This window comes from Passer montanus, unplaced genomic scaffold, assembly GCF_014805655.1.
Source record: "Passer montanus isolate IOZ18808 unplaced genomic scaffold, ASM1480565v1 scaffold64, whole genome shotgun sequence".
Classification (NCBI taxonomy): domain Eukaryota; kingdom Metazoa; phylum Chordata; class Aves; order Passeriformes; family Passeridae; genus Passer; species Passer montanus.
In genome coordinates this window covers 4,081,625-4,109,171 of record NW_024371482.1, presented here as the reverse complement: position 1 = coordinate 4,109,171, position 27,547 = coordinate 4,081,625, and the positions used below count along the sequence as shown (strand labels likewise).

The 27,547-nt window shown below is 51.6% G+C and overlaps 1 protein-coding gene across 4 annotated transcripts in view; it reads right to left on the bottom strand.

The window, feature by feature from the left end:
* Nucleotides 1-27,547, bottom strand: part of RALY (RALY heterogeneous nuclear ribonucleoprotein) — a 121,639-nt gene that overhangs the window by 56,407 nt on the left and 37,685 nt on the right. For 3 of the 4 annotated variants that reach the window (XM_039728120.1, XM_039728122.1, XM_039728119.1), the window contains exon 2: nucleotides 23,149-23,233. The exons of the other annotated variant lie outside the window; for it this stretch is intronic. The gene's annotated coding sequence lies outside the window, so the exon portion shown is untranslated. The remainder of the gene's footprint in view (nucleotides 1-23,148; nucleotides 23,234-27,547) is intronic. 4 annotated transcript variants of the gene reach the window in all.

Sequence of the window (27,547 nt, the reverse complement as noted above, 5' to 3'; positions counted from 1 at the left end):
GACACCTCCTACTGTCCCAGGCTGCTCCAAGCCCTGTCCAGCCTGGCCTTGGGCACTGCCAGGGATCCAGGGGCAGCCCCAGCTGCTCTGGGCACCCTGTGCCAGGGCCTGCCCACCCTCACAGGGAACAATTCCTGCCCAATATCCCATCCAGCCCTGCCCTGTGGCAGTGGGAGCCATTCCCTGTGTCCTGTCCCTCCATGCCTTGTCCCCAGTCCCTCTGCAGCTCTCCTGGAGCCCCTTCAAGCCCTGGCAGGGGCTCTGAGCTCTCCCTGGAGCCTTCTCCTCTCCAGGTGAGCACCCCCAGCTCTCCCAGCCTGTCCCAGAGCAGAGATCCTAAATCCAGGCTTTGGGGCTTCCTGCTGGACAAGCACCACGAGGGCTCTGTGGATGGAGGGTGAGGTCCAGGGCACAGGTCAGACTCTAAAGTCAGGCCTTGGGGCTTGGCAGGACCTTGGCACTTCCAATTTGAGAACTGAGACGCTAATTCTACAGATTAAAAAAATAAATAATTATAAAGTACAGTAAGAGGCCCCAAAGGTGATTCAGGGCTGGAGAAAATGCTTGACAAAAGGAAAATTAAAGGCTTTGTTCTGTTTAGCTTATCAAAAGGGATATGGGAAGGTGATATGATTACTGTGTGTAAGAAGCTTCATCTGCAGACAATACCAGATACCAAAGGCCTCTTTAATCAAAAGGGTAAAGACAGAACAGGAATAAATGGCTGCAAGCTGAAGCCCAACCAATTCAAATGAGATAAAGGGCACAAATTATAGCAGGGAAATTATTAACCACTGGCACGAGTGACAAGGGGCAGGGGAGTCTGACTGTTGACATCTTAACTGCATTTCTGTCTGAAAGAGACACTTTAATCACACTCAGGTTCCAGGCTCAGTGCAGGGCTGGACTGGGAGTGAGCACACACAATGGTGGAATGACAGTGATGGGTTAATCCCAACAGCTCCCAGAGCCTCCAGGCTTCTCCTTACGGAAATCCAGCCCCAGGGATCCCTCCCACTGGTCAGAGCAGGGTAACAGTGCCCTCAGTGGAGATGCCAGCCTGGGGAGCACAGGTTTGGGAATCCATGCACAGCCCACTCCCTCTGCCCCCTCTGTGGGCTCTGCCTCACATTTTGCAGAAGCAGCTGTCAGACCCTGCCTGTCTGTGTAAAACGGCAGCACCAGGTGAAATGTTTTATTTGCTCCCTTAAATCACAGCTCTGCTTTTTTTACACTGCTCCAAACACCAGCTCCTGCCCCCTGCTCCATTATTTCCTGCATTTCATACCCGGAGAATATATCCTGGCAATTCCCCCTGGCTCTGGTTTCAAGCACAGTGAACAATTAACTGCAGCGGTAAGGCAGCGTTAATGAGGCTCATCCACACACTCCAGTGCCAGCAGCTGCTGCACAAACCCCTGCACGCATCCAGGAGCTGCAGGCTGCGACCCTCCCCTGGAATCCGGGTCCTCCCTGGGTGGGAAACCTGCCCCGGGGCTTCTGCTCCCCCAGCAGCTCCTGGGGGTGCCCAGGGGCAGCTCTGAGCAGGGACTGCCTTCCCTCTGGGGTCAGGGCACGGCCACCAGCAGCTCTGGGCACTGCCTGTCCGGCAGAGCCATGGGATCAGTGTGGAAAGGAACCTGGGACCATGGGCTCCAGCCACCACCATGTCCTAATTCATGTCCCCAAGTGCCACAGCCACTCAATGCCTCTTCAATCCATCCAGGAATTCACAGAATGCACAGAACGAAGTTTGGAAGAGACCCTCAAGATCATCGAGTCCAACCCAGCCCCAGCACCTGAACTAAACCCTGGCACCCAGTGCCACATCCAGGCTTTGTTAAACACACCCAGGGATGGGGACTGCACCACCTCCCCGGGCAGCCATGCCACAAATTTATCACTCTTTCCACGAGAAACTTTTTCCTAATATCCAACCTATAGGTTCCCTATTTCCAAGGGAAATATATTCCCCTTGGTGCAGGATGGGGAGTCCATCACTGCTCTGGGCAGCCTCCCAGTGCTTGGCAAGCCTTTCCAAGAAGGAATTTTCCTTGCTCTCCAATGCAAGCAGCAGCCCTGGCTGGGGCACTGCACACTGGTGCCACCCTGCACCCAGTGATGTCCTGGCAGCACCAGGGACTGCCACAGTGAGTGGCTCTGCACTCCCAGGGAGCCCCAGCTGAAATAATTTGATATTTTGGGGTTCTCCCCTCAGACCATTCCAGGGGTGACATCCAGGTCACTTTTCAGAGGCTGAATGAAGGAGGAGCAATATGTATTTTGCCTGGTCCCCAAGGACACCCAGCACCCCCTAAGGGACTGCACATGGCTCTGGGTGGAACTGGAGCCCAGCCCTGAGCTGGTGGGGCACAGGCTGCTCTCCCAGCCCAGGACTCCTTCGTGCTGCTGATGTGTCCCCATCCCTGGGAGTGCCTTAACAGAGTCACTGCTCTGACAATATTTACCTGCAGGCTGCCAAGTGCTCCTCAACTGAGCAAATATTTGTGTGCTGCACCCTGACAGCCACCCTGGCTGGGAACAGCATCCCTGGGACATGGATCAGTGGGGAGCTGCATGGCTGAGGCTGCTCCTCCACAGCCACAGCCCCAGCAAAGGCCAGCAGCTCCTCTGCCACAGGTGTGACACGGGGACGTGCCCAGGGACACCTCAGGGTGCCTGCCTGGGGACAGTGAGGTGATGCCTTGTGCAGGCTGATCTAGAGCAGAGGCTGGGCAGAGCTAAAGAATAAAGCACTGATTTATTAAAAGGCCAAAATGGCTCCACCTTGGGCGGCACAAGAGCCCAGCCAGGGCTGCACCCAAGATGAACCAAAATGGTCCCAAAATGCACGAGTGCTCACGGGGTCTATCACATTTTTGTAAGTTCTGGTCCATTTGCATATTGGAGTTCATTGTCCAATTCCAGCTCCAGCCCATGCAGTCCCATCCTGCTTGTTTCTCTCTCTTCAGCCCATGTTGTTTGTGCTCTTGGGCTGAGATTTGGATCATTTGTCCTTGGTGCCCAGCTAGAGCAGGAATTGTTTTGTCTCCCTGCTCTATGCAGAGAGCTCATCATCCCCTAATGTGAAGCCCAGACCACATACTAAAGGAGCACAGAATGTGAAAAATATAAAAGCTAAAACCTGAGGCATCATTTCCCCTGCTCCCTTCTGCCATAGGGCTGGTCCTGAATCCTGCTAGGATAACCCCAAATCCAGCCCTGAGCAGAGAGGACACAGCTAACATCCATAACTCCCTGCTGGAAAAGCCCAGCTCAGAGTGAGAGGCTTAAGAAGTCTTCCTATGGATGTGACCCATGAAACCTCCTGGGCAAGGCTTTGTTTGGCTCCTTGAACCAGGAGACAGCAGGTTTTGGGGAGATCCATCCCTTCCAGAGGGCACTGCTGGCAGCAATGGGCTGCAGGGTCAGGGGGCAGAGCCCCTGAGCTGCTCTGCCCCCCAGCACCCAGCCAGAGGCAGGAATAGCCTGAAGGAGCAGGAAAATGGGGAGTCCACAGAGGGAAATGGGTCCACAATTTTTCCTGTGTCTGGGAATATCCTGCCCACTCCTGCTGATCCCTGCCAGGGGTTGGAGCTGCCAGAGCTGCTGGATTTGGGCATCACAGCTGCCCCACATCAGGCTCCTGCCCTGTCACAGAGGCATGAAAACTAATATTTGGGGTTCAGGGAAAACTCCAGCTCAGCCACCCCAGAGATCAAGCAATTACTGCTAATTAGGAGGTGAAAATTGGGAGTGGTTGAGCAGAAAGGCTTTTGGGACAGGGACTGGCACTGAGGATGGAGGGGACAGGGTGAACCAGTCCTGTGAGGGAACCAAGACAAACATTTTCAGCATCTCCAGGAGGACATCTGGTCAGCTGTGACCTGCCCAGGTGCTGAGCCCTGGTTGTGTTTTATCCCAGAGAAGGCTGGACGTGGCATTCAAGGACCCAGGTGTATTCAGGGATCCAAGTTTATTTTATTCCTGCTGTGCCAATTTGTCACCCTAATCTCTAACAGCCCATGCTGGTCTGGCAGGGCTTGGAAGCAACTGCTGCCCTTGAGGAAGTGCTGGGAAAAGAGACCCAGCCAAATGAGATTCATGAGGCTTCCCTGGAAAGGAATTCTCAGGAATGGAATGTCCCTCTCTGAGGAATTCTCTGGGAGAGGGACAGAGTACCTGCAGCAGGGAGTGGCGCTTTGCTGAGGAATCCTCTCTCTCCTATCAGAAAATACCCCCTGATAGTGCTGGAGAGCAGCTGGAAAGGGAGGGAAAGGGGTTTGCCATGAAATCACAAAGCTTAAAGGAAAATGTATCAACTATGGCACGCTTTTTAGATTACAACTCAAAGTTACAATTTACTGTTTCTCAGTAAAGCTTACAGCTTTCATTCTTCCTATCAGAAGCATGACAACTGCAAACTGAAAAACTTTCTATGGGACATAGAAAATTTTAGACATAGACTTCCCATCCCTGGAAGTGTCCCAGGCCAGCCTGGATGGGGCTTGGAGCACCCTGGGACAATGGGAGGTCTCCCTGCCCAGGGCAGGGGGTGGCACTGGATGGGATTTAAGGTTCCTTCCAACCCAAATATTCCATGGTTCCATGATCTCTGAGGTCTCTCTCAACCCAAACCACTCTGTGATTCTATGATTCTATGTCAATTTTCACTGAAAAAGTAATTTTTAACCCAAAAAACTTGAATTAAAACCCATCCTTTTAACTGTAGAACAAAATCTTCTGTAGAGATTTTTCTTCTGTAGAAACAAAATCACCAATGTTGTCACTATGGAGAGCTATGGAATCTATAAAAGGTGGCCTTCCCATCAAATTCTGTGATCATGGCATTATTGATGTATCCCCACTCCACAGGACTTCCCTGCAAAGAGCCTGAAAAATTCTGATTATCGAGAGCATTGGTCAGCAAACTGCCAAGTGCTGGACTATTTGCTGTGCTGCTCCTCGTGATAAATAAATAAAACTGCTGTTTTGCCCTTTAGAGCATTGATTACATCTGGGTAAAACAAACAAAAAAGGAAAAAAAAATCACGGGAGGGCTTTACAGTTGCTCCTCAACTCCATCTCAGCCCAGGGGAGGAGCTGCTGTTAATTATATGTATTAATTATATATTAATGTTAATTGTGCTGTTCCCAAGGTGCTGCAGTGGGTGAAGACTGACCCCAGCTGTGGGTCCATCCAAACTGGAGGGGATGGCACAGCTCAGGGGGCTGCAGGCTCAGGGGGCAGAGCTCCTGAGCTCCCCCAGCCACAGGCAGGAACAGCCTGAAGGAGCAGGAAAATGGGGAGTCCACGGGGGAAAATGGGTCCACGAGCTGCAAAAGATTTTCCAGAGAGGAAAAGCACTGCAAGAGCAGCATCCAGGTGCAGACCAGGAGCAACATCTCCTTCCATCACCTCTTTGAAGAGTTCCTGGTGGCCTCTGCCATGCTGGCCATGGTGCAGGAACACAGGGAGGGCTGGAACTTGGACCTTGCAACCTACAGGGTGCCCAGAGCAGCTGGGGCTGCCCCTGGATCCCTGGAAGTGTCCCAGGCCAAGCTGGACAGGGCTTGGAGCACCCTGGGATAGTGGAAGGTGTCCCTGTCCCTGGCAGGGGTGGCACTGGATGGGATTTAGAGTTCTTTCCAACCCAAACCATCCCAGGTTCTATAATTTTGCAGGTGGTTTCTCCAACACCACAGCTCCTCCTGCAGCTCCAAGCCCTTAAAAGCACAGCAGGCTCAGAGCCCAGGGGCCACCACAGAGCCCAGAGGCCACCACAGAGCTTGGGGTGGGATGGGTCTGTCCTGCTGGGGCTGCAAGACCTACACCAGGTGAGCATGAGGGTGTCCAAGCCAGCACCAGCTCAGGGCCACCAGGACAGGAGATGGGGACAAGCTGGGGACAGGGGTGGCACACACCTGATCTCCCACCACATTGCCCAGCCACAGGGATGCTTTAGGGTGGGAAGCACTGCAGGCAGGAGGTGCAGGCAGGACCTGCCAGACCCCCAGGGCACACAGGAGGCTCTCAGTGGGGGGACAGCAGGAGGGGACAACCTGCAGAGGGGACAGGCTGCAGAGGGGACAGCAGGCACGAGATCCAGATCTCTGTCCATGCACGCCTTGCCCTTGGCTGTCCCTGCCTGCTTCCACACATGCCCTCAGCTCAGTGCCATCCCTCCCCTGTCCTGCCCTGCCATCCCTCCCTTCAGCACCCTCCTTCTCCCTCTCTCTGATGGGAAATGATGGCACCAGACTGCCCCGATTTCCTTCTCCACAGAAAATCCTGTGCCAAATCCTGATTCATGCAGTGAGTAAGAGCAGAGCCCTCCTCAGTCCAAACGGTGATCTGGAATCTGCAGAGGCTTCTGCCACCTGCAGTACAGGCTTCACTTCTCATTAACTTCTGGTGCTAACAAATCTGCCTGCAGCAGCAAGCTCCCAGGGGTGTTTCTCCAAGGGTTTTGTGGGAAGGACACTGCCATTCCCTGCCAGCCCCAATGTCCAGCCTGGCCTTGGGCACTGCCAGGGATCCAGGGGCAGCCACGGCTGCTCTGGGCACCCTGTGCCAGGGCCTGCCCACCCTCACAGGGAAGAATTCTCTCCCAATATCCCACCTAAATCTACCCTCAGTAAGCCAAAAACCATTAGATGAATCCCACATTTTATTTTCTGTTTGCAGCCAGAAGCTTCCTGTGACCCAGGGGGCTCGCCCCACCTTCCAGCAGGGAATGTGAAACAGGATCAAGCCCCTTGGGCCAGCAGACCCTCTGCTTTTTCTCTGTGAGCCCCCAAACCTTCTGTTCCTCTCTGTCCATCCCACCCCAGCCAGCACCTCTCTCCCTGCCAAGAGCAATCCCTTGGACAGAGCTCCTTGTTACTCTGAATTTTATGGAATATAGATCTGCTTTCTCCCCAGCTCTGAGCTTTGCTGACTCAGAGGAAAAGGATCTTTAATGATCCCCTAGATAGCTGTATTTTTCTTACCTAAGTGCTCACAAATTGCATCCTATGACCAATTAAACAGACGGTCTCTCATTTTTTCACAACAAACGTAATTTGTAATTCCAAAATGTCCCTAAAAAGCCCTTCCTTCCTTTTTATATTCCACAGCATTTGCAACTCAGCTCGGTAATTTTGAAATCAATAATTAAAAAAAGGGGCAATTAGGGTATTAATTGGGAATCACCAAGTTACTTCATAGAATATATTCCATCTTTATCCACTGCCTGCTCTGCCCAGACTGCTCCATCACCACAGCTGGGGCTCTCAGAGCAGCCCAGCCCTCCTCCAGCCCTTCCTCCCAGCTGGGCTCTGGGCTGGAAACACCTGACAAGGGATGGATCTGCTGCAGGGCAGGGAATGATCAGTCCTGGAGGGATGGGCAGGATTTACCTTGAACCGAGCTCTGTTTGCTTTTTGGAACCAGGTGGGGAAAACCAGCCTGGTCACGGGGGAGAATTACTGTGAGAACAGGGGAAAAGGATTTTCTGAGAACGTTATTGTCCACCATGACCACAAGAGTCCCATTTTATAAATGATACATTTTGTTTCCTGCAGACTGTTCTAGGTTATTCCTAGAACTGGAAAACAGAAGTGGCCTAACAGAAAGCAGGTTTTTGGTACTAAAATACCAATAACAGTAGTACTTTAGTAGTGCTAATACTACTAAAGTTCCAGTAGTTTTGGTACTAAAATACCAGTTTATATAGAGTATACTAGTATACTAAAATAGTACACTATAATACTGGCATAACAGTACTATATATGATGTGATTGCCATTATGTCAATATTATTAATACTATATTAATATCATATTATAGTATAATAATATGATAACATAATATAAATTAATAATTAACTAATATAACAATATAATATACAGTTATATTATATTATATTATATTATAGCTGTATTATATTATACTACATAATAGTGTAATACCAATACTAAAATACTGGGTTTTGGTAACCAAAACACCAGTGGTGTAGTTAGCAGCCCCAGTCACACTTCAGACATCCAGGCATCCCCTTCCCTGCCCTGGGAAAGTGCCTGGAGAGGGGGTCCCTGAGGCAGGCAGGGTCCCCAAACTCAGGACCCCACAGTGAGCAGGGGGCTGTGGCCTTGTCTCACCCCAGGGGAGGGAGAGGATGGCTGTGGAAGGTGATGGAGGAACAGGGAGTGAGCACCTCTGCTGGGTGGGGGTCACTGGGAGCCATTCCCTGTGCCCTGTCCCTCCATCCCTCGTCCCCAGTCCCTCTCCAGCTCTCCTGGAGCTCTTCAGGCCCTGCAAGGGGCTCTAATGCCTCTCTGGAGCCTTCTTGTGTCCAGGTGAGCACCCCCTGAGTGTCCCCAGTCTGCAGCCACAGCTCCCCCAGCCCCGTCTCTCTTCCCTTGCAGCCTGACATTTTTGGAAGCAGGCTCCTGTTCTCTCCTTCCTTTCACAGCAATATGCAGAGCCACAGGAGGCTCTGGATGTGCCAGACTGGGCAGCCCAGCCACAGGCAGCACTCCCACAGGAGCCCAGGCACGCAGGGACTGCACTCTGCCTCCCCCAGCTCCCCCTTGCAGGGATCTTCCCCCATCAGGAGGGATATTTCTGATTCAGAGTGCTAATGCAGCCTGGCTTTAGATGGATTGGCAGCTCACCACCTGCAGTATTAAGACTTCCATCAGCTGGCTCCTCACACGAAGGGCAGCGTCTCTATCAAATCCTAATGCCTGGTGATTCTGCAAGTTTGGGATTATTACCAAGGATAAGGAGGAAATGCAAGTCAGCTGAATGCAGGGGAATGTTATCCCAGTCTGGGAACAGCTCCTCTGCACTAGCACGGGGCCCTGGCACTGAGGGCACACAGAGGATGCAGGGCATGAAGGCACAGGAGCACAAACAGCCCAAGGGATGCAGGACTACTGCAGGAACTGGAAATAGTGCTGCAGGTGAAATGAGGTGAGGCAGAGTGAGGGACAGGGCAAGTTCACACCTGAGGAGGTCTCACTGAGCCCACCAGAAGTGCTCTGAGGTGCAGCAGAGCCCTGCTCCTGCAGCAGGAGGCACTGGCAGCTCATCATCACCTCAAGGGAGGGGATTCTCCTCTGCTCCACTCAGGTGAGACCCCACCTGCAGAGCTGCCCCAGCCCTGGGGCCCCAGGGCAAGAAAGAAACGACTGAAACTTGAAAGAAACAATGAATGAAAAAATGGATTTTGATTGAACAAAACTGATTTTTGATTGAACAAGAATGATTAAGACTTGATAGAACAGTTGGCAAGGAGGCCACAGAGAGGCTCCAAGGGCTGGATTCCCCCTGCTCTGGGACAGGCTGGGAGAGCTGGGGGTGCTCACCTGGAGAGGAGAAGGATCCAGGGAGAGCTCAGAGCCCCTGCCAGGGCCTGAAGGGGCTCCAGGAGAGCTGGAGAGGGACTGGGGACAAGGGATGGAGGGACAGAACACAGGGAATGGCTCCCACTGCCACAGGGCAGAGATGGATGGGAGATTGGGAATTAGGAATTGTTCCCTGTGAGGGTGGGCAGGCCCTGGCACAGGGTGCCCAGAGCAGCTGTGGCTGCCCTGGATCCCTGGCAGTGCCCAAGGCCAGGTTGAATGGGGCTGGGAGCAATCTGGAATAGTCAAAGGTGTCCCTGCCATGGCAGGGGTGGGACTGGATGAGCTTTAGGGTCCATTCCAAACCCTTGGAGCTTCTACAGCACCAGTCCCAGCAGAGACTTTCAGGAGGGACTTTGGGATCAGCCCTCAGGACACTCCCTGCTCCCCCAAGCTCTGGAGGGGGCTCCCTGGAAGGCCCAGAGGCAGGAGCTCCATGTCCCCTCAGGAATGGTTTCCAGAGCAGACACCCTGACACAGGACACTCCTCCTGGCAGGGGAGGGGCTGTGCTGGCCCCAGGGCAGGGACATAGAGTGTGCAGGAGCAGCTGAGACAGCCGGGTCCCTGCCTGGCTGCTCCACTCGACTCTGGAGCTGGCAGAGCCCTCCTGGGCTGGGTCTGCTGCTGAGACTCCAGGGGTGCTGCTGAGAGACGGGGAAGGCTTTTCCTGCCACATGTGGCTCTGGGATGGAGCTCCACAGATCACAGCTCACCCAGGAGCCAGCTCTGGGGAAAAGTGCTCAGGAGGAAGAAACGGCAGTGCAGTAGAGAAAAGCTCAGGGAACCATTCCTGGGGTCGGTTCTCTTAGAAAAACTGCCTGAGAGTGACAGAACAGCTCCTAACCGAGCACCAGGAGCTGTGCAGCTGGCTCTGAGCAGGATGATGGACATCCTCCAGGCTCATGGAACCACAGAACTATTGGAAAGCCCCTTAAGATCCCTGAGCCCAGCCACCAACCCAGCAGTGCCAAGGCCAGCACCAAGCCAAGCTCCCAGGGACACTTTCTGAACACCTCCAGCCATGGGGCCTCCACCACTGCCCTGTTCCAGCGCCAGAGCACCCCTCCAGGGAAGAAATTTTCCCAATATCCAATCTAAACCTCCTCTGATGCAAATGAGGCTGTTTCCTCTTGCCCTGGACCCCTCCAGCTGTCCCCTCCTGTCAGGAGCTGTGCAGAGCCACAAGGGCCCCCTGAGCCTCCTTTGCTCCAGGCTGAGCTCCCTCAGGAAGTCTCCAGCCCTTCCCCAGCTCCCACCCAGCAGTACTTCAGCACTAATAGTCCTAAAGTGCTACTAGTTTTGGTACTGAAATACCAGTACACCTGTAGTATACTAGTGTACTAAATATAGTATAAATATATATTAAAAATATACAAGAAATTTTCCCAATATCCAATCTAAACCTCCTCTGATGCAAATGAAGCTGTTTCCTCTTGTAGTATACTAGTGTACTAAACATAGTATAAATATATATTAAAGATATATAAACATATAAATATATGAATATATAAATAAATATATTAAAATATATAAACAAATGTAGTGAAAATATAAATATAGTATACTAGTGTACTAAAATACAATACTAGTATAATAGTGTTATATATTATATGGTTAGTATTATAGCAATATTATTAATATTATATCAATATTATATCATAGTATATTAATATTATAGCATAATAGTTATTAAATATTATATTATATTATATTATATTATATTATATTATATTATATTATATTATATTAGCAATAGTATTATATATTGCACTGTAATACTATATAATAGTATAATACCAATACTAAAATACTGGGTTTTGGCTGTAAAACACCAGTGGTGTAGGTAGCAGCCCAAATCACACTTCAGACATCCAGGCACCCCTACAAACTTCCCTGGACACACTTCCCAGGCTGGGTGTGCCCATGAGCTGTAGCTGTACCTATGGGAATTCCTTCACCACGTGGTCCTGGAGCCAAAATTCAGCCAGGTTTCACACTGCCCATCAACCTTCCAGCAGCTCCCATTAACCCTGCTACACCACGTGCAGCCCTGAACCCCCCCTGCACCACACAGCAGGCACCACCCAGGCACCAGGGCCCTACAAGAAGGTTTTTCCCCAAATCCCCTTGCAGATGGGTCTCAGCAGGCTTTGCACAGCCAGGAAAGGCAAGTGCAGCTTCCTCCAGCCCTCCCAGTGCATCAAACCTTCACCCTCCAGCACCACCAACTGCAGCATTTATCCTCTGCTTGTGAGCATGAGAAAGAAGTTCACTGGAACTTTTCAAAGTCCAGATGAAAAACTTTCCATCCATTTCATACTCTTCCCTCAAATTACAAAATAATATCACCTGATTTTACAGTTCTGCAGGTTTCATGTGCCACAAAGCAGCATCTTGGTGTGTTCCCAATTTCTGCCTGGCCTTGGCTTGGAGCATCCCTTACCTGCCCGTTTTTATTTACAAGTACAAAGGCAAAGCTCCAGTGCAGCTTTAACCCCCTGCAAAGAGAGATATTGGTGTTTATTTATAGCTCCTTGTTTGCAGAGAGCCCATGGAGCAGGGAAGAGGTGTCATTCCCAGGGGAAGGCAGATGGATTGAATCCATCAGCACACAGAGAGGCCTGGGGTGTTTCACAAAAGAACCACAACTCACAACAGAGAGGAATTATCCAAACAGATCCAAACACATCCTGGTCTGTCAGTTACTGTCTCCATGCAATCTCATAGAGCAGGATCCCCTCTTTGAAGTCCATCACTGAAGTACAGCTTTCCTCTCCAGATTTTGGGTTTGCTCAAGTTGGAGTCTCACTCTGAATCTCAAACTGTGTCACTGACTGACCCCCAAATTGTCTCCAGCTTCTTTAAAGGTTTGCTTTGACAGCTGGGAAACCAATCCTCCCAAAGTGCTGCACTGCTCTGCCATGGACTGCTTGCAGGGTTTGGGTTGGAAGGGACCTTCAAACTCATCCAGTGCCACCCCTGCCATGGCAGGGACACCTCCTACTGTCCCAGGCTGCTCCAAGCCCCAATGTCCAGCCTTGCCTTGGACACTCATAGGAATCCAGGGGCAGCCTCAGCTTCTCTGGGCACCCTGTGCCAGGGCCTGCCCACCCTCCCAGGGAACAAACCCTTTCCAATATCCCATCCAACGCTGCCCTCCTTAAGCTTAAAGCCTTTCCCCCGTCTCCTATCACCCCACACCTTGGTAAAAAGCAGGGTAAGGTAAGGATGGTTAGAATGGAGGGCTGTTCCGACATGAAAAAAAGGTTATTTCTGTACCTGGAGACAGAGGGAGAAAAGAAGCACTCTCCTTTGCTCATGCATTGATAAAAATGGTCAAAGATGGACAAGGAGAGCTTCTGAATTTGGAAAAAGGGTCAGCACCTCATAGACAGCCACAGATTTCCCATACAGCATCAGGGAACTGACCTACCTTCAGGAGTTACAGGGTGATCCTACCTGCAGTGCCAAACTCAGCTGAAGAGGGAAGAATGGGAAATGGGGAGAATGAGGAAGAGAAAAGAGTAAGAGAGAGATAACAGAATAAAACCAATGGAATGAACAAGTTCCCATGTTCCCCACATATCTCTGCTGAGTGCAGCAGCCAGCTCCTCCAGGCAACTACAATCCTACAGTTCCCACCTTTTATTCCCTAATCAATTCCAGCCATGCCAACACCTCACTGTGGAAATACAAGTATTTATAACCAACCACCAACTAAACCAGTGATGCTGCCTTGGTTCCTCTGAGATCTTCTAAGCTCTGCATGACCCATGCAGTGCCTGTTGTACTTCCTCATTTTCCATATGGTGACAACATCCCAGGGCTGTTACACTCAAGGATTACCAGTCTGATGCCCTGGGAGTCAGCAGGTGGAATGAGTGATAGAATCACACAATGTCCTGAGCTGGGAGGGACCCCCAGGATCACCCAGCCTGGCACAGACCCCCCCAACAGCCCCACCCTGGGCACCCCTGGCAGCGCTGTCCCAACGCTCCTGGAGCTCTGGCAGCCTCAGGGCCGTGCCCATTCCCTGGGGAGCCTGGGCAGTGCCAGCCCCTCTGGGGGATGAACCTTTCCTGATCTCCAAAGGACATGATATATCCAACCACATCCATTGGCAGAGCCATTTTCAGCCCCACCCTTCAGAGACCCTGCTCCTCCATCAGACAGAACCAGCTCAGCCACACAAGATCCCATGAAAATGGAAATCTCATACATGAGCACAGCTCTAACCAAAGTATTTTTTAGCAGGAACAGGAAAATATGTAGATACCCACTCTTTTGAGCCTCAGCCTACTGTGTTTTGTACCTGTTCTACAGGGGAGCAGGTAATAGCTCATGATCTTGCCTTGCTGTGTGTTTTTAACAAACACATGGTTCCCATCCTTCTGACCCCTTTCCCACTTCTGGGCTCAGCTTGCAAATCACATGGCCACAGATGACAAAATAACCTGAATATCTGCAGTAATGTGCTTTCCAAAGCCATTGTGGTAATGGCAGGGACTGCTCTGTAAGTAAATGGACCATTTCTGGTGGCAAATAAAAGCCCTCAATTCCTCACAGCCCTGGAGCAAAGCGGGGGTTCCCTCTTTGTCTGAGGGAGCTGGGCTGTGGCAGCCACAGGGCACCTAAAAGACAGAAGAAAAGTCATTTATTCCCTCTTTCCTTCCACAATTCCCCCACTGTTTAAATGCAGACCAGGAAAAAGCTTCAGAGCAGCAGGAGAGCTGGGCTGGGAGCAGCCAGGCTCCCCAGGGCAGCCTAAGCTGCACATCCCCATCTCCAGGATGAGGGCAGGAATGCAGAGCTGCTGGGGGCACACACTTCCCTCCCTGCTCAGAGCTGGAACCAAGCAAAGCCCAGCCCATCCCATCCCTGTCCCTGGAACACTTCCCTGCCTGCAGGAAGCTCAGCACAGAAGCTGCACCAGGGGATGGCCACCAACCCCTCCCTCCTGGATGAGACTCCCTGGGAAAGGAGCTGTGTCCTTATTGGAATTGCCCAGAGGGAATTTTGAGACATTTGGGGTGGAAACCAAGCCCAAGCAAGGGAGGAGATCCAACAGGCAGCAATCCCAGCCTTGTTGGGTCAGGAATCACAATGCAGCAAGGTCAAGAAGGTGGGGGGGGGGGAAACTCATCCAAGCAATTCTGAGTGGGAGGGATGGGTGGGAGATGATGCTGGCAAGCACAGGGTGAAATCAAACTGGAGAAATCAATAATGGGAGAGGGCAGAGGGGGTGCAAGGGACACAGGAAAAGATAAATTAAAAGCTTGCCCAGGTGTTGTGATGGCTAGTGAGCAATAAATTAAATCAAAAAGGGCAACAGGGACGAGCAAGGCACTGTGAAAAATTAATTAAAAGGAAGGGAGGCATAACCAAGACATAAAACATGGGTGCTCCTGGAAGGATTAGAGGAGCCAGGCAATGAAGAGGCTTTGGGAAGTGTAAAAGGAGCCAAGGCAGAGGCTGTGACCACATGGGAGGCTCAGGTAAACAACACAGACACATTTCCAGACTCTGAGAAGCAGGAAATATCAGGGAAAATAAGAAGTCTCCTGGAGAAGGAGGTGATGGCATAGCAAACTTCACTCCTTGGCTTTTGTAGCCAAAATGCAGCAGGGTGTTGAGTCCTCCCACCTGCCTGCTGCTGTCCCCTGTCCCTCTGCCCCATGGAGGGGGGCACTGCCCTGGGTGTGTCTGCACAGACACAGGGAAGGAGTGAGCTGGCCAGGCTGGAGCTGGCTGCCCCCAGGGCTCCCCCAAATGTACCCCCAGGGTCCCTGCAGCCATCCCTGCAGGCATCCCCAGCTCCTGAGCAGCCCTGGCTGCTGCAGCCCAGTTCTGCCCATCCTGGGGTGGGTGCATCCCCTGCAGGCTGGGCGTGGGTGAGGCTGCAGGACAGGGACAGACTCACAGCCACATCCCTGCTGGGGCACTCAGCAGGGCTGGGAGCACAGGGGGACACCCTGCTTCCCTGCAGGCCTGAGCCCTTGGACACTGGAGCTGCTTCACTCTGAACACAGCGGTGCCATGAGCTGGGAGAGCCAGAGCTGGAGAAGGGCTGGGTGGGGAGAGAACAGCTCAGGCACCTCACTGGAGCACAGGGGGAGCAGAAATTGCCCCAGGTCCCATTTGTGTCCCATTCCCATCACCCAAGGGCTGCATGGGGCCAGCCCAAAGCCCTGCAGTCATTCCCTGCATCCCCTGGGACAGTGGGAGCTGTCCCTGCCCATGGCAAGGGGTGCAGTGAGAGGAGCTTTAAGCTCCCTTCCAACCTAAACCATTGTGGGATTCTGTGAAACGATTACAGGAATATTTTCAGGCCCTTCAAGCCACAGGGGAAAAGAGAGAATTGGCCAAGTCTGGCTCACACCTGCCTTTAAAGCAGCTTTCTTTGAAATGAACAGGCTGCCTCAGTGCTAAGGAGATTATAAGCAGAGACACCTCTGCCAGAGGAGGGAAGAGGAATAATAAAGGCATTCAAAGCTATGACAAGAAAATGGGGGAAAAAAAAAAAGAATGCAGCAGACTTTGGATCTAGCAGGAGGGGACAAGGAATATCAAGGCACAAACAGTGACAGGCAAAGTTGGACAAGGAACAGATTCAGAACATCTCTGTGGGACTGAGCCACCCAGCCCAGAAGAAGCACAAGGACTTTCCTGAGTCCCAGCAGACACTGAACAGGCAGGGAAGGCTTGCAAGGAAAGTAGGGCAAGAAATGATGGATAATTAACAACACCAGAGAAAGCTCAGTGGCCCACAAACCTCTCCCTGCCCTGACTAACTTCTCCTTGGCTTGGGACCAGAACTGTGGGAAGCCAAGGGATGGTTCACTGCACCCCACCCCTACAGGCTCAGGGAAGCTGAGATATGGAGAGAGGGGAAAAGGGGAATTTCTTCTGGCTCTCCACAACTCTGGGTTCTGCTCCCTGGGAACAACGGACAGGACAAGAGGAAATGGTCTCAAATTGTGCCAGGGGGGATTCAGATTGGATATTGGGGAAAATGTCTTCGTTAAAAGGGTGGTCAGGTGTGGTATTCACATTCTATGAACAGAGAGAGACATTCTCTCTCCCAGGATTTTTCCTGGGGAAGGCAGTAAGAAGCTCAGAGAAGAAAACAATTCTTATCTCTACTTGCTGCTCCTGTTTGGAATGTGTTATGGAGATTGTTTACCTAAAATGATTTGTTAATTGGACACTGGTGATGGTTGTTTTGACTCCTTGGCCAATTTGGTCAAAGCTGTGTCCTGACTATGTCCAGACAGTTTTGGGTTTTTCTGTAGTATCTTTTCAGTATAGTTTTAATATGGTATTAGTGTAATATAACACAGCTCAATAAAGCATTTGTTCAGCCTTCTGAATCATGGAGTTAGAGCACATGACTCCCTACGTTGGGGTTGTCCTGATTCCATAGTCAGTCATCAGAAGAAGCTGCTCAGGGCAGTGGTGGAGTCACCATCCAGGGAAGTATCCAAAAAACATGCAGATGTGGCACTTGGGGACATGGACAGTGATGATCTTGGCAGTGCTTGGGTTAAGGGTTGGACTTGATGATCTTGGAGGTCCTTTCCAACTCCAGGATTCTCAGAGGAAATGCCCCATAGGAGGTGAACAAGGTGCAGATGTCCTGGTTCCCCAAGCACAGCAAACCCAGGGAGAGATGTGGGAGGGGATGAAACAAGGTTTGATTACAAGGCTTTTCCCCAGTACCACAGCAAAAACAGGCAAGAGACCAAGACTGCCATGGTCCATTTGTGTCTCTCTCCTGGGAAGGGGGTAGGAACAGCCCACGATCAAGTGTTTGTCCAATTAAAGAATCAGGGAATATCCTGAGCTGGGAGGGACCCCCAGGATCACCAGCCCAGCCCCAGCCCTGCACAGACCCCCCAACAACCCCACCCTGGGCACCCCTGGCAGCGCTGTCCCAACGCTCCTGGAGCTCTGGCAGCCTCGGGGCCGTGCCCATTCCCTGGGAATCTCTACAGAGCTCACCCACCAGAGGAAAGCTGGGGACCCACACCAGCCCTCCAGGCCTGCCCAGCACATCCCAAGGCCAGCCTCACTGACCCTGTGGTTCCAATGGAACCTTCATCCTCAGGCAGAAACCAAAAATAAAGGATTTTATGAGAAAAAAAACCCCACACCCTACGTTGTGAGGCTCATCCAAACACAGGGCTGTGGCACCATGTCCCACGCTCTGGATGGCACAGCCCAGCCTCTCCAGGCAGCACACGCTCCCTTATGTTTCACCACATCTTTTGTCACAGCACTGCCTGGGAAAGGTCAGTGCCTCAGGCAAGCAGCATATTTGATGATGAAATGGCAAAATAAGCAACTTTTGGGCTTGTTTCCTGAAATCTCCAGTTCAGGCCGAGCTGGAACCAAATCTCAGGCCTGGATTCCTACAGACGAAGGACTGTGGCCACCTCACTGCTCATCTTTTCTGCATTTCTTGCTAACCCTTATTTGTCTCCTTAAAAAAACCCCTAAAACCCATGCTCACATGTCACATTTGATGCATCTGCCAAGGCCAGAGCCATCATATCCCATCCAGCACACGTCAACGCAGCCTTGTAAGGGGAAGCTGAGAAAAGATGTGCAGGGAGATCTATTTTTGTACTTTCATTTTAAGGCACCCCCATGACTCCCTCCTTTCTGACTCACACTCCAGCTCCAGAACTGAGGAATGCAGCCACAAAGCTGCACCAGTCAGGAGAGGACATTCTGTCAATATTTTCACCTGAAGTTTGAGCACAGCCACAGCAGGAGGGACTCGTGTCATCATCTGTCTGGTGTTTGCACAAGCAGTTACTTGGCAAAAGATTTTACATTTTCCATTCACACACTACCTTAATCTGAATTAACATCCAAGTCTTGAGAGGTTCTGAGAAACAGATGATTTCCAAAAGGAAATCCAGGAATTAAAAAGGAAAAACAAAAATCCCCCAGTCAGATAATTTAAATTGACATCGTATTTCAGTAAGATCAAGATTTGCAGAAAACTGAGCATTCATTAAGAATCACTTGCTCAGCTCTTGAAAGAATCAAACATTTGGGTTGATCACAGAAAACCAGCTCAGCTCTAGAGATCAATCACTGGCTTAAGAAGGTGCTTTTTAACCCACGGCTTTCTTGGGGCATGGGACTTTTGCCTGAATGTCCAGGTGAACAATTCCACACGTCCTCCAGTTCCTGTGGCTGCTCCAGGTTCTACATCCCAAATCAGGTGTGGTGCAATGCACTGGGTCCTGTTTGTGTGGGAACTCGTGTTTCAGGGATCAAACATGATTCTGCTGATTTTCTGTTCAGCCTTACAGCCCTTAAATAACACCCAGTACTGTGCTGTCCCCAGATTCCAGCCACACAACCTTGCACCCTCAGACTGCAGGTGCTGAGCAGAGGGTCCTGTCCTGCATCACCTCTCCAATGCTTTGGCAGAGCTGAGAGCTTCAGGTAATTAATTTGGTTATTTCAAAGCCCAGGTAAGCCCAGGGACAGAGCCATGGGGGTGTTCATCACGGGTTAATTAGCAGCTCCTCTTCCCTCACTCACCCAGTGTCCACCTCTGAAGGCTCCAGCATCCAGAAGGGCAGCCCAGTGTGTCAGGGCTTGGCTGTCCTGGAAAACCTGATCCTGGCTGGGCCTGCCTGTGTCCCCACTCCCAGCCAGCCCAGCCCAGCTCCCACAGGTGCTGGGGGCTCAGGGAGGGGATGGCTCCATCCCTGAGAACTTCAGAGCTGGACACCCCCAGGGGCTGAGCCTGCAGACCCCACTCCTGCTGGGTGCAAACACCAAATGACCCCTTGAGCATCCTCACCAGAACAGCCCCTCAAGCTGGAAGTGTCCCAGGCCAGGCTGGACAGGGCTTGGAGCACCCTGGAATGGTGGAAGGTGTCCCTGGATCCTTCCCACTGGATGGGATTGAAGGTCCTTTCCAAACTAAGGCCTTCTGGGATTCTGAGCTTTGCTTCCACTTCCCACTGTGTGCCCAGAGCACCCCAAACTGCTCTGCTTCCCTGCAGAGTGGTCAGGGACTGGGGTCTCTGTGTGAGGAGAGCTCTCCTCCCAGCCTGCCTTGGCCAGGTGGCTCCACGGCCCACTCCCATGGGACAGGAGTGAGCCTGCTCCAGCCAAAACCTCCTCCAGACCCTGGGGAACTGGGCACCTTCCACCAGCCCAGAAATCCCCCACGCTCCTGCCAGCCACTGCCAAGAACTGCACGTGCCATGAGACCATTCCAGCACAGACAAGGGCAATCCTTCCCAGGAGCCTGCTCAGAACATGAGTTTTAACTTCAACGTTTTGTTTGTGTCTTTGAATTTTTTTTACAGCAGATAAAGACTGGGGAGAGTGCATTTTGGGGGGAATTTCTGCTTGTGCCCTCCTCAGCCTGGTTTTTGATGGGTCACAACTCCTGTGAAGCCTCGAGTGAGTTCCCACCTGAGTGATCCAACCACCCATTCCCTGACAGAGGCACCTCAGGCACAGAGGGGAGCTCAGTCCTAGAGTTTGGCTTTTTCAGGCTCGACCATGAGCCCTGGGAGGGTCCCATCCCACAGGCTCCTCTGCCCTGGGCACTGCAGCCCTTCCCAGCTCCTGCCCCCGCCAGGTTCCAGGATCTGCAACCTCCTCCTGACCCGGTGCTCTCTAAATTAAGCAGCTGTTACATCCCTTCCTTCCTTGGCCCACGGGGTGCTAAGAAGGTCACCACAGATGGCAGCTTAAAGGGCTGCCAGTGCCCCCCTAATCCTGGCCAGGCAGAGCTGCCCGAGCTGATAAGGGCCTGAGCAGGTGATTAGAGCCTGGAATATCTGTGCTCAGAGCCCTGCTGGCCCCTCCACCCCGGGCTGTTCTGAGACACACAGCACATCTCAGCCATCTCTTTTTTGCTGAGGCACCTAAGGATGCTCCTCTGTGTCCTCCCATTGAGGGCACTCCCAGCCCTGTAAGGATGGACTCAGGAACAGCTATTTCCAACACTTTCCCTGCATTCCTGCAATAATGGGCATTTTCATCAGCCTTCCTTGTTCTCCAGTCACTCTCTATGTTCTTCTCTAACTGCCTCAATGACAGACATTTCCCCACTGAAGTATCAAACAAGGAACAGGGAGCTCTGCAGCTCCTTCTGGAATCTACCTTTATTCCCTGTGCCACCAGTTAAGTGCAGGGAGAAGTGAAAAATGGAAGAGCAAATCATCAGCCAGCAGTGTTCAGGGGCTCAGGAGGCCTGAGGAAGGAAGAATTTGCTGGATAAAAGACAATTCCCTCCACTTACAGTAAATACCTTGTACCAAAAGAAGAGTCCACACTTCAAAACTCTACTGAATATGCCAACAGCCAAAACAAAACTTGGAAAAATTTCCGGCAGCGTTCTTTGTAAAAAAAGTCTTCAATAGTAAAAATTAATGGATTTCTTCAATGCTTCTGAATCCCACAATTTCACTTACTGGGTTAAATCCTGGTCTATGGAATTAGGGTACAGTAACTGTCTTTGCCATGCAGAACAGGGTTTTTAGTCAGGTCCTTTGTTCAACCTATCCATGTGCCAGAATATTTTGTGTCAAAATATCCTCACTACCACCATGGGCAGGTACACTAAGCTGGAACAGAAAACGGTTACAGACAAATCTGAACAAACACAAGTTCCCTTTCTCCCTCACCTGCCTCATTTTGATTTGAAGAAATTCAGGTGAGTCTTTTCCCTGCTGTTATTTGGAGTTTTCTGGATTAGATCTCCAAATAAGATCCTTATTTACTGGATGTGGTACCTCCAGGGGTCCATCACACAGCTCCTGCCTCTGTGAGAAGAAGTTTTATCTGATCATGTTTATTTTTTCTCTCTTCTATGCAATATCCAAAGGAACACTCCAGCTGTGATACCAAAACCCAAGCTCTGCAAACCCTGCTGAACTGGAAACTGAGGACTCCATCCCTGGAAGTGCCCACAGCCAGACTGGAGCAGTCTGGGACAGTGGAAGGTGTCCCTGCCCATGGCAGGGGGTGGCACTGCATGGTTTTTAAGGTCCCTTTCCAACTCACTCTGCCCATCTGTAACTTCTGCTTTTATCCATCTGCCCAGGAACTGGAAGAGAAATCCACTGCTGGAAACCACACTGCTGCATCTTCCTGCCATGAACTGAGCTCAGAACGAGGACACCCTGAAATCTTCACCCTCTGCTGAAGCAAACTGCAGCTTTTACTCTCCTGAAGTCCTGCTAAGCCACTCTTACCACAAGGAAACTCCCAGCAGAGCAGGCAGAGCCCTGCCAGCTCCAGCCCTCCCTGACCTCATGGCTCAGGAAGCACAGCAGGTTTCCAACAGGCACAGCCATTCCCAGCCAGCATTTCCCAGCCCTTAGGTCATGCTACCACTGCACCTGATCCCTAAATCCTTTCCCACCCCTCCATAAAGCCTCTGCTTCACAGAGGTGATTTCAGCTCAGCACCCTGGCCAAGCTACGTGTGGGGGATGTTGAACTTCCTAAATTGTGGCCCGGAGACACCTCTGAACCCTGTGGGGATGGGAACTCCTCTGTCCTGCCCTGAGCACTGACAAACACAGCCCCAACAAGGAAATGCCATGGGAATGTTTCCTCCCAGCCCCAGTGCCAGAGCTCCTCTGCTCCCCTGCCAGAGCCAGCAGAGTCACGTGTGAGCCAAGCCTGGCCCCCAGCCCCACACAGCAGCACAGCACTTCCAATCATCATTTTAACTTTGATATTTTTCAATTTCTCTCCTGCCTGGTATGTAATTCTGAAACTTTCTATTAGGTGTTAGCAGGTTCTCTTCACAGGGGAGTTAAGACAAAGCAATCCCTTCCCAGCTGGAGAATCAAGGACAACCTTTACCCAAAGAGCACAGACAATGCAAAGAGAAGGGGGCAAGCCAGGGGGGTGAGACTGCATCACCTGGAACTGCAATTGGACAACTGAACCCCATATACAGATGAACCAAAACTGATAAAAGTGTAAAAACTCCTGAGCAGGATCCATCTTAAATCAGCCTGGGTGCAGCCCTGGCCACGCTCTTGTGCTGCCCAAGGTGTGTCCTTTCAATAAATACCTATTTTGTCCCTTTAGCTCTGTCTGGTCTCTGCTCCAGATCAGCCTTTCAAGGCATCTCCACCTGCCTCTCCCTGCACTCCCTTGCTCTGGGATGAGCCCAGCAGAGCCAGGAGCAGAGCCCACCTCCAGGTTATCCCAAGTCACACTCGTTTTCACCCCACCATGACAAACTGCAAACAGAACTTCCAGCAGCAACACAGGCAAGGAATCTGAAATGCAGACATGCCCAAACCCAGGACACCCCACAGGGTGTAATCACAGACTCGAAGAAGCACGGAATTGGGCTGGGAAAGATCTTTGAGATCCTGGAGCCCAAGCTCTGACCCAACACCACGGCACTGAGTGGCCCTGAACCCCTCCAGGGATGGTGCCTGCACCACCTGCCCGGGGTTAAGGTGACCCAGCTCCACCACCAGCAGCCCTGGGGACAGGGGCAGGCTCTCAGCACACCCACCAACCTCTGACTCCCTGAACACTCACACGAGGCCAGGGAGAGGGAAATCAGCCTCTCGCAGCAGGCTCCAGGGGAGGCATCCTCAGAGTGCCCCCAGAACAAGGTTCTGCACAGCTCCTCTCCTGCCAGGGGGTGCTGCCCCAAATCCCAGGGCTGTGTCCCCCAGCTGGGGCTCACAGGGAATGCCAGGGCTCTGTCCCACCCAGGAGCACAGGCAGGGTCACTCACCAGGGCTGGCTGGGCACCCGGGCTCTGTCGCTGTCCCCGAGCCCGCAGCGGGAGCAGGCGCAGCTCCTCTCTGTGGCTCTTCACCCTGCAGGAAGCAGCACATGGAGGAGGGTGAGCAGATAATCCACGACTTTCTGGGAGGCTGTGCAGTGCTGGGAAGCAAAGCTGCTGCTGTCTGCAAGGATCAGAGCCGGGACTTTCTGAGCTAAGACTCTGAGCTGCTTAGCAGGGAGCTGGAAGCAGAGCAGACAGAGGTGGTTGTGTTCCCAGGGCTGAGCACTGGGGGGTTGTTTCAGGCTGGTTCAGGCACCAAAAATCCCACAAAAACTGCTCCATCAGGTTAATGCTCACAGAGGATAAGGACAGAGGCAAGCAGGAATTTTTGGTCACCATGGCTCAGGGAAAAAACAGAATTTCTTCAAAGTGAAATATCCCACAGCAGAACTTTTTCATAGTTTTGTTCATTTATTTATTTAATATTTGGAAAATATTACGTTTTGAAACCGAAGATTTTACTTTGGGTTAGGCCAACTTGAAACTATTCCTTGATGGAATTAAAACATTCTGCTTTAAGTCAGCTCCTCTGGGTCCCCTGAGATCTTCCTGGAACTTTAAATTAAGGTGCTCTCCTTTCCCTGCCATGGCTGAGATACCTGGCTGACCTGCCCAGCATGAGAGACGTGCCAGCTGGGGACATAACCAGGATTCAGAAGTGGAAACTGCAGGACTTTTACAGGCATTTTTGGCTGGGTCACCCTCAGCACCCAGTGGCAGAAGCTCCTGGTGCAGTGGGGTTGGTCCAGACAGGGTGTCCAGGGATGCTCCTCACAGGGAAAGGTGCAGAGCATGGATGCTCAGTTCTTTGTGCCCCCAAGGATGTTAAATTAGACCTGGGTGAGGTCTCAGAAGTTCACTGATAACCTGGAGTGAAAGCAGAAAAAAGGTGCCAGAAAAACCTCACCAAAACCAAAACCCAGTGAGCTGGAGAAAGTCACCTTCCACTGTCCCAGGCTGCTCCCAGCCCCATCCAGCCTGGCCTTGGGCACTGCCAGGGATCCAGGGGCAGCCACAGCTGCTCTGGGCACCCTGTGCCAGGGCCTCAGCACCCTCACAGCGAGGAATTTCTTCCTAATCTCTAATCTAAATCTTCCCCCCTTCAGTTTAAGGCCATTCCCTGCTCTGTCACTGAATTCCCCTTTACTGAGTCCTGTTGAATTCAGGCAGCAAAAGCAGCTGAGCCCAGCCCTTGCAAGGCTGCAGTTGATCCATCGAGTGCCCAATCCCAGGATTTTTGCAAAATCACTTCAAGCCACAATGCAAAAGTGAAGAAGAACAGAGGCAAGTGCTCTGCCAAAACACATCCTTTGAACAAAGTAACTGCACTAAAAGGTGCTGGTTTATTTTCACCCTGGGCTCCTCAAGCCTTTCCCTTCTCTCCCTGAATGATAACAGGCATAAAAATTAACCAGAAGCTCTCCAAGAGCCAACAAAACACACAGAAAGGCAATAAATCACAGGGCTGATGGCACTGTGAGGGAGCAGGGGGAGGGATGGAACAGTGCAGATTCTGACCAAGATACATCTCATTCTGACCAAGAAACCTCACCGAGAGCAAAATCAAGGGAGCTGAAAAAAGTCACCTTCCACTGTCCCAGGCTGCTCCAGCCCTGTCCAGCCTGGCCTTGGGCACTGCCAGGGATCCAGGGGCAGCCCCAGCTGCTCTGGGCACCTGTGCCAGGGCCTGCCCATCCTCACAGGCAACAGTTCCTTCCTAATCTCCAATCTATAATCTCGAATCTATTCCTTCCTAATCTGTAATCCTTTGTCTATCAGCTGCTCTGGGCACCTGTGCCAGGGCCTGCCCATCCTCACAGGGAACAGTTCCTTCCTAATCTATAATCTTGAATCTATTCCTTCCTAATCTGTAATCTTTTGTCTATAACCCTTCAAAAGCCAGGACTAGTCCCGGGGCAGGGACTCCACACACTGGGCTAAGTCAGGATGGAGCAGCAGAGGGAGTGCCCAGCCCAGCTGTGGGGCTGGAATGTGGTGTCCATGTGTGGTGTCCATGGTCCCACCAGGCTCAGACCCAGCCAGTGCCAGCCCAGCAGCACCTCCACTCACCTGGAACCCTCCCAGGGCATCACACACAACCCCAGCGCTCTGGAAACACCAGAAAATCTGGATTTTCTTCTAGCAAACAAGATCTCCTTTAATTTCACAGGCACCTCCTACTTGGTTAAAGAGCTTGCTCTCCAGGGATTTGCTCCTCAACTGGAGCAGGAAATGAAAGGACATTTACCTGGGGACAAAGATCCATCTCTGCAGTGCCTATCACAATGATGTATCATTTAAAAACAGGAGTGGAGCAGGTGTGAGAGGGCACCAGCTCTGGATGTGCATAGAAAGGGTTGACAGAGCAGTGTCTCAGAGAGAATCAGGTGGTGAAACTCCAGAACTCCTGCTCCATTTGGGCTCTCCCCTCAAACTTCTCTGCAGAACCGACTTTTGAAACGGGTGAAAAGAAATGGCATCTCAGGGAAGCCAAGGGGTGTGAAAGGAAGAGGATGGCCCCTGGAATGGCCCCTGGAATGGTCCCTGGAATTGCAGGGCAGGCTGGTGCTGGTGTCAAGGATGGAGAGGGGAAAATCATCAGCACAGCCAAGGTTCAGGAGACCAGAGCTGTCCTGAAATCCAGCCTGAACCTCCCCTGACACAGCCACTCCTGGGGCCTGTCCCTGACCAAGTGCCAAGGTGCTGATGTGTGCCTCGGGAGCCGAGGGAGCTGGGAGGGGGGTTCTGCTTCCCCCGGGTCTCCAGCCCCTCTCTCCCTGCCCCATCCCTGGAGGAGAGATGTGATAAATCACTTTCATCCTGAGGGTTTCAGAGGGCCTGCAGGGAGCAGAGTCCAAGAGCAAGGAGAGCTTATGGACATGTTATGGTCCTTCCTTTAAAAGGGAATCCTGGAGTTCCTCTTTTGAGCTACTGGGGAGTCTCCACACCACCCAAGGCAGCTCACTTGGCTCAAGCCTGTCCAGAACAGCTCCCACAGCTGAGGCTTTTCCTTCTGAAGCAGCCCCAAATCACAATCCTCACATGTGTCCTCACACTGAAACTTCTCCAGATGTCCAAGGGAGCTGAGAGCTGGGATCTGATTGTGCTCCAGCCTCTCCTGGGCACAAAACCAGGGGATGAGAGTGACCCCTGAGCACTGGGAGAGACTGGCAGGAATCCTGGAGAAACCAAAGCATTTGAGCTCATGCCAAAGGCAGAGTGGCTCAGCTGGAAGCGTGAGTGTTCCTCCTGGAAAAGAGAGCCTGAAGCACCAGAGCAGAGGTCTCTGCCCTCTGTGCTTCTCCAAGTGTTACCTGTAACACCCTGGATTTATTTAAATCTGTTTTTCTAACAAGTACTTTTTCTGCACCTCCTCTCATGGGAGACAAAATAGGGAGGAACCCTGTTTAACTGATGCACTTTAATTAACTGCCTGCTTTGTCAAAGCCCTGCTCCTGTATTCTGATGCAAATTCCCAGCCTTTCATTGTAAGCAACACTTCAGTTTGGCTTTAGTCTTAACTGATCTTTAAATGTCCTGTTTTCCTGGATCCATACCCACAGAATCCCAGTGTGGTTTGGGTTGGACCTTGAAGATCATCTTGCTCCAATTCCCTGCCATGGGCAGGCTGCTCAGACCCTTCAATTATCACTTCTCTGCCCATCCGACCCTGGGTTGGGTTTCTTTAGCCACTGAGCACATCAGCCACTTTTCCTGAGCAGCTTTTGGGCAAGGATGCTGCTCAGGGGTGTGCTGGGAGCTGGCTCTGCTCCCACCTCTTTCCTGGGAGCAGGACGTGCCTTGCAGGAGGCAAACAGGAGAATCTCCTGTATCAGAGACAGGAAACCCTAAACCAGGTCCCAGGCCAGCATGGGAGCAGGGATAGGTTTTCCTGTTTCACTTCAAGGGGCAGACACAGCTCCCCATCACCCCTAATTTTATATCTTGACATCTCCATCTTCTGCCTGTGAATTCTCTCCTGCTGTCAGAAGGTCACCAGGCCAGCTGGAAAGCCATTTTTCACACCCTGGCTAATCCAGAGGCACCTGGCTGCCTCCTTCCACTGGCAAAATGCTGACAACAAAACTAATTAGTGGGCAGCAGGGCCATGGCTGGGTGACAGCACTGGCCTTTACTGCACCAGCCAAAAATTCAAGGGATTCAGGAGCAGCTCCTGGCTCTTCCCCAGGCTCCTTTTGTGACCCTGGGCTCCAGCTCTGTGCCCTGCCCACTGAGGCTGGTAACACTTCCCAGACGTGGCCATGCAGGTAAACTAATTTATAGTGAGGAAATAATTCATTAGGTTGGGCACAAAGGTCTGTTTAGAATAAAATTGTAGCCTGGT